We start from the raw sequence: 6,000 nt of genomic DNA, 5'->3' as shown, positions 1-6,000 counted from the left end.
TCCCTGTGCTGAGGACCCCAGAGCTGGACGCAGCACTGCAGGGGGGTCTCAGCAGAGCAGAGCAGAGGGGCAGAATCCCCTCCCTCGACCTGCTGGCCACGCTGCTGGTGATGTAGCCCAGGATACGGTTGGCCTTCTGGGCTGCCAGCGCACATTGCCGGGTCACATCCAGCTTTTCGTCCACCAGTACCCCCAAGTCCTTCTCGGCAGGGCTGCTCTCAATCCCTTCATCCCCAGCCTGTATTGATACTGGGGGTTGCCCCAACCTGGGTGCAGGACCTTGCACTTAGATCAGACATGCTGTGGTCATCTCAGGCACATCTCTGTGTCTTACCTTCTTCTTAGCACTGCCACAGGGTTCCATACTTTCCTGAAAGGGTCCTGGTGTCACCTGCATTGAAGCCGTTTGTCCTGCATCAAACCACGCTGATCCCCACCCAGAGAGCCAGGATGGAGGCACTCATGTTGGAGAGCCTGCAGGGTTTTCCCAGCAGATGAGCTCAGGTGGAGTGAGGCCACGGTGGGACTCATCTCACCTGCTGCTGCAGGTGGAAGTCTTCTGTAGATGTAGACTCTAAATCACAGCTTTCTGTATATAAGGGAGGAAGAAAATGTTTCTACCTTGGACATCTACTTTAGTGTGAACTGTACCATCTTCTGGCAGTGGCTGTTTCTCTGCTCTGACTGCAGGGAGACTGTGGTGACAGCTCAGATTTGCATCTTCATCTCCTGAGCATCAGTGAGGATGCTCAGGAAGATCCCCATCCTCAGCAATGTGCCCAAATCACACAGCCAGGCTATGAAGGAGCAGCACAGCCATTCCCACCTTGCTGAAGACAAGGTGCCCTATGGGTTAGACCACCCTTCCTGTGACTTCCCGAGCCCTCGCCCTTCTCATTAGCCTGCCTTTCTGCAGCTAAATCAAAGCTGCTGTGAATGTAAGACAATGGGGAGAAGAAGCTTCCCCAAGCCTTGGTGATGTTTCAGCTGCAGGGATGCCTCCAAAATCAGGCAACAGATTCAGCCACAGCTGCTGCAGAGAGCTTTGCATAGACGCCCTCCCGCAGGCTTGCACGTGTGTGTGCGTGTGCGTGTGCATGCACTGGGTGTCCATCACACACTACCTGACGTCTCTGCGGTTTTGCGCATGCATGGGGAAATGCTGATGGTTGCACGGTGAGGCTACGCCAGACAGCAGAGGCTTTTATGGTTAGAAGTTCTTCAGTTCAAAAGTTGTGAGACGTTTTGAAATGAGCTGGGTTTATTTAAAGTAATGAGAATTTATTTTTTGCCATTGAGGATACTAGTGTCTAAGAAGCAGCTGTGAAGCAAAGTCAAAAAATCTTGATTGTTCTGGGCAAAATAACAGCTCTGGAAGGATCTGCAAAGAAAGTTTTGGTCCATATGCCTGAATAATCATTAAGTTAATTATTTGGGATGTACTGCAGACCATTTCAGACACAGTAGAGGATCTGGGATACCTCATTTGCAAACACTGCCATCTCCCATGCAGTTCATACCCCAGTGCTAAGGTGGCAAACAGACCATGAAAGAAGAAATATAGTTTTTAAACATAACGCCGGGCTGTGAGCTGCTTACCTTCCACTGCGGAGGGGATCGAGGAGCTTCTCTGGAGCTAGGGGACTCAATGTTCAGACCTGCCATTCTCTGAGGACTTTCTAGTAATTTGGAAATAAAAGTTAATTTCTAATTGAGGTTACATGATATCTCAGCCTAATCGCTGGTGTTTTCCTTTCCTAAATCAAAGTGGAATTCCCCCTTTTTGCCTGACTTAAATGCAGAGAGCAGTTATCAGTTAAAAAATAAATAAAGGAATAGCAAAAAAGAAAAGAGAATTTGACCAGGCTGGAGCAATTTGGATACATTCAACCTTTAAGAAAGATTCCTTGTTTTCACATCAGTGAAATTTTGCCAATAACTGCTTAGCGAACATCAAGGAAGGTTTTTCTTGGGTAATTTTCAGAAAAGAGGTTAAAAAAAAAACCAAAAACACACGAAAGAAGAAACCCCAAACCAAATGGGATCCTTTGCTGGCTGAGGAGCTGGTTCCTGCTTGGGCATGGGTTACCCAGTACAGGTCTCAGCCCGGTGGCAATCTGTGAGGTTTGAGCAAGTCCAGCTGAGCTGCACGATTCGCCCCTACCGAAGACGTTTCTATGCACGTCCAGTGTTACCAAACTCATCTGTTAGATGTTTATTAATTTACGCTCGACAATGATCCTTTCCCGCTCCCATGCAGGACAGCATCCCTGTTCAAGGCAGTGCTAAAGCACACACTTAAGTTTAAGCACTCGCTTAGCAATCCTGCATCTGCCGAGGAGGGCTGGATATTTAAGTGATTTCCTCTTCGGGGCCTTACAAGCCTTGTGGGGTTCGTGCCACCTTAGGAGCCTGGGCAGAGCTTGAAAGGTTTAAGTGCAGGAGAGACCATATTTCCCAGAAAAGGGAAATTTGTATTTTATAAACCCCGCAGTACCCATTTTGCTCACATCCATTTTATGATTATAATTACTTAGATTACTTTTATTTTAGATGAAGGAAAACAATAATGAAAGGGTAACTAAATAAAAAAGCTCAGAGAAAGAAGGAAAACACTGTGGTTTCTGTTCAGAATTTTTAACCCTTCAGCAAGAGGAAGGGCTGGATCTTTAGAGGTGGAGAAAAAGGCTGGCTTGTAGTGACATACAGACCACTAAGATTTCGACCTGCTCTTTTCAATGAAGCATTCATTCCTGCCCTTAAGAAAAGGTGAATCTCCCGTGTCTTTTCTGTGCTTAAATGAGTTATGATTCTCCAGATCACTGCCACAAAATTGGGCATTATAAATACACATATATAATAAATATTATATATATACACACACACAAAAAATAATAAAAAAAAATGTATAATGCAGTTTAAGTGACTTTAGAGCGCAGGTCCAAACTCCAGAAGGTCCTTTCTATCGGCACCTCTCAGTTATGGGCCCTACAGGGACCAAAGGCTCCCCTGCGGCTGTGTCTCTGCTGCTGGCTGTTTGTCATGGGTGAGTTCCTGAGGCACAGAGTTGCTTTGTCACTGGTGGGAATTTCCAGAAGACTTTGTCAAATGCGGGGATTTTGAGAAGGAAAAAAATACAGAATTTTCTGCCAACGGGAGATCTAATTCCCACAGAAACACCTATTGCAGAGACACCCACTCCCTCCATCCTCGCTGGGGTGTACCGAGAGGGGAACGCTGTAGAGCTCAGCCCAGGACAAGTGGGGGGGTGAGAAGGGCACTGTGTGCTGCAGTGTGTCACCTCTGTCGATTAATGATCCCGTGCTCAAGCAACGGAGCAACTGTCTTCATCCCTGGCTCAGCTCATCTGAACCTCTTGCAGTGCTCGCTGGCTGATGCCCTCTGTACACAGAGCAGCACCAAATGCCTGTGACAGCCCTGGGGTGCCGATGGGCTCTGAGTCTGAACAAAGGTTGACAGCCTCAAACAATTCACTGATTTTATGGGAGTTAGATAAATAATTAAGATAATCATCAGTCTGAGGGTGTTGCTGGCAGGCCAAGGTCCCATTTCAGGTTCCAGCGCAGAGTCCAGCCCCAAGGTCCAGCGCGGCGAGCTTTGTTTGTTCTCAGCGACTGCGCTGTATTCGTGCAGGTACAGTGGATGAATTGAGAAAGGCAGCTCCAGTGCCTGCAGTCTGCTACAGTAAGGCAAATAGAGATTATAAGCCTGTAAATGCCTTGGAGTGTGATAATTGCTGAGATAAGAGAAATCGCAAAGCAGGGAGTTGTGATTGCTGGAGACACTGTATCTTCATAAACACCCCTCATCCCTTTTCCAGTTCTCATTAGAGGGGTGGAAGCTGCCTTTCCTTCTTGCTATAATACATAAAACCCCACAAAGGACACAAAACTTCTTCTTTTCAGGGGTTCCCACTGCACTGGGCTATGCCTGCACGTTTGTGATGCCCAGAAGCACTGCCTGGATCGTGTTTGCTGAATTTTATTGACCTTTTTTGGGTGTTTCACCCCAAAAAAGGACACAGCATCTGTTTCTGGATCACTTATGAGCCCCAAGAAACAAGTGCCATGCGCCTTACACCCGCCTCGAAGGGGATGGCAAGCTCTTAGGAAAGCAAGCAGATGTATTGGTCTCTGTGCAGTGGCAATCAGGAAGGGAATTAAAATTATGTTATGTTGCCATGGTAATGAAGTCCCAGGATTTGGCTAGGAGCAAAAGTGAGGTTGTAGCTGGTTGCTCATGAATTCCTCAGTAGGCTTTTCAATACTCTGTTTCCTTTAAATGAAATTGGAGAAAGACTTGCAGTTCATAGTGGGGATAAAAATTTTATGAAGCTAAATCTAGGCAGTGTTTTAGTGTCAGTCAGCATTAACCCACAGCATGAACACATAAATAATTGAAATTTCAAATACCCCAGTGCTCTGGGTTAAAGCACCGGCAGCACTCGAGGGCCGGTGCTCCGCGGGCAGCCCAGAAGCTCCCGAGCCTCTTCCCGAGCAGCCTGGGCATCCTGGGCTGGATGAAAACACCCTTCCCTGCATCCTCCTGCTGCCCCAGGATTTCTTCTGGCCAGAATAAAACAAGATGAATCTGACAGGTTTCCTTTGGCTTGGAGCAGGTGAGTTTAGCTGCTTAGGGAAGTATTTGCAGCTCTCTCTTGAAGTCCGGTTTTCTGCTTATCCCTAGGAGCCGGCTGTGGTCAGCAGGACGGCTGTGGGCTGGAGTTTGGGCTGTGTGCGAGATCAACTCTGGCCCTGCCAGGAGCCCAAATAAAGAGAATCCTGAAACAGGTGAACAGAAAAAGAAATGCAGTTAATAAAAAAATCATAGAAATGTAGCAGAGTGGAAAAATTGCAAAGCACTGTTTGTTTGCAAGGGTGATGATTGGTTTTGGAAATGGATATTCAATGGAGATTTAAAAGAAAAAAACATTTTCTTTGGTTTTTTGGCCAACCCTGTCTTTAGTTCCACCTTTACATCTACAACAAATTTAAGTAGAGCTGGCTGAAAACTAATTGAAAAAAAAAATTATAAAAAAACACTTCTAATGTTTTCAGCAAGAATAACATTAGGAAAAGGGAACTGGCCCTAGGTTTTCCCCCAGTTTGATTTTAATCATTCTATTTTATGCTTTTCTTTTCCCATGTTCCTTTTTTAGAGGCAAATGGGGAAGGTAGGGGGGAGAACAGACCACTCATCTGCAGGGCAGGACAGAGGGCAGGCAGAAAAGAAAGGGAAAAAAACCAAAGCGGCAGTTTTGAGGACTTTCAAGAACCATTTTCAGGGAGAAAAAAGAGACATTTTCTTGTGACAGTGAGATGTTCTACATTGAAAAAGAGGCTCAGTTGAAAAATGCTCACTAGAGAGAAAGAAATGCCATGTGGAGACTTCTTCCCTCTGCTCGACACCACTGAACAGCCGGTTGGGGAAGACGGGGATGAGGAACCTCAGCTGGCCGCATCCTCATGCCCTCTGCTCTGCAGCTCAGGCAGGGGTACAGCTCTGAGCCCCGTCCGTGGCTGCCCGTCCCTCTCTGCTCCTCCCTGGACCCTCGTACCCACGGCCTCCCTCTGCAGAGCCAGCGAGCGAGTTGGATCTTGCAGCAGACCCTGCCAAAGTCCAACCCTCCTGCTGCAGGCATTTAGTTTTCCACGTTTATTCCCTTGCTCCCGTGCAGCAGCAAGCACCAGTGCCAGGCGGGATGGGCAGCTGCTGGGAAGGGGAAAACTCAGCTTGTCGTGGCAGCAGCGTGGATGTTTGTCGGGTAAATATATGTGTACAAGTAAAACTTCACCCTTGCTGTCGCAGGATGGGTTGCTGTCGGCCTCGGTTGAGGTCGGCTGGTACCCCTACGCTGTGGTGCAGCAGGCAGTGGTATTTCATTCAGCTCTGGAGGTTTTTAATGTCAGTCTCACAACATTCTTTCCACCGTGGTTATAAAACAAGCACTTCACTCTTAGAGGACACAAGTGGAGGCGG

This window comes from Calonectris borealis, chromosome 20 (assembly GCF_964195595.1).
Source record: "Calonectris borealis chromosome 20, bCalBor7.hap1.2, whole genome shotgun sequence".
Taxonomy (NCBI): domain Eukaryota; kingdom Metazoa; phylum Chordata; class Aves; order Procellariiformes; family Procellariidae; genus Calonectris; species Calonectris borealis.
Note: the sequence above shows the minus strand (reverse complement) of the source record.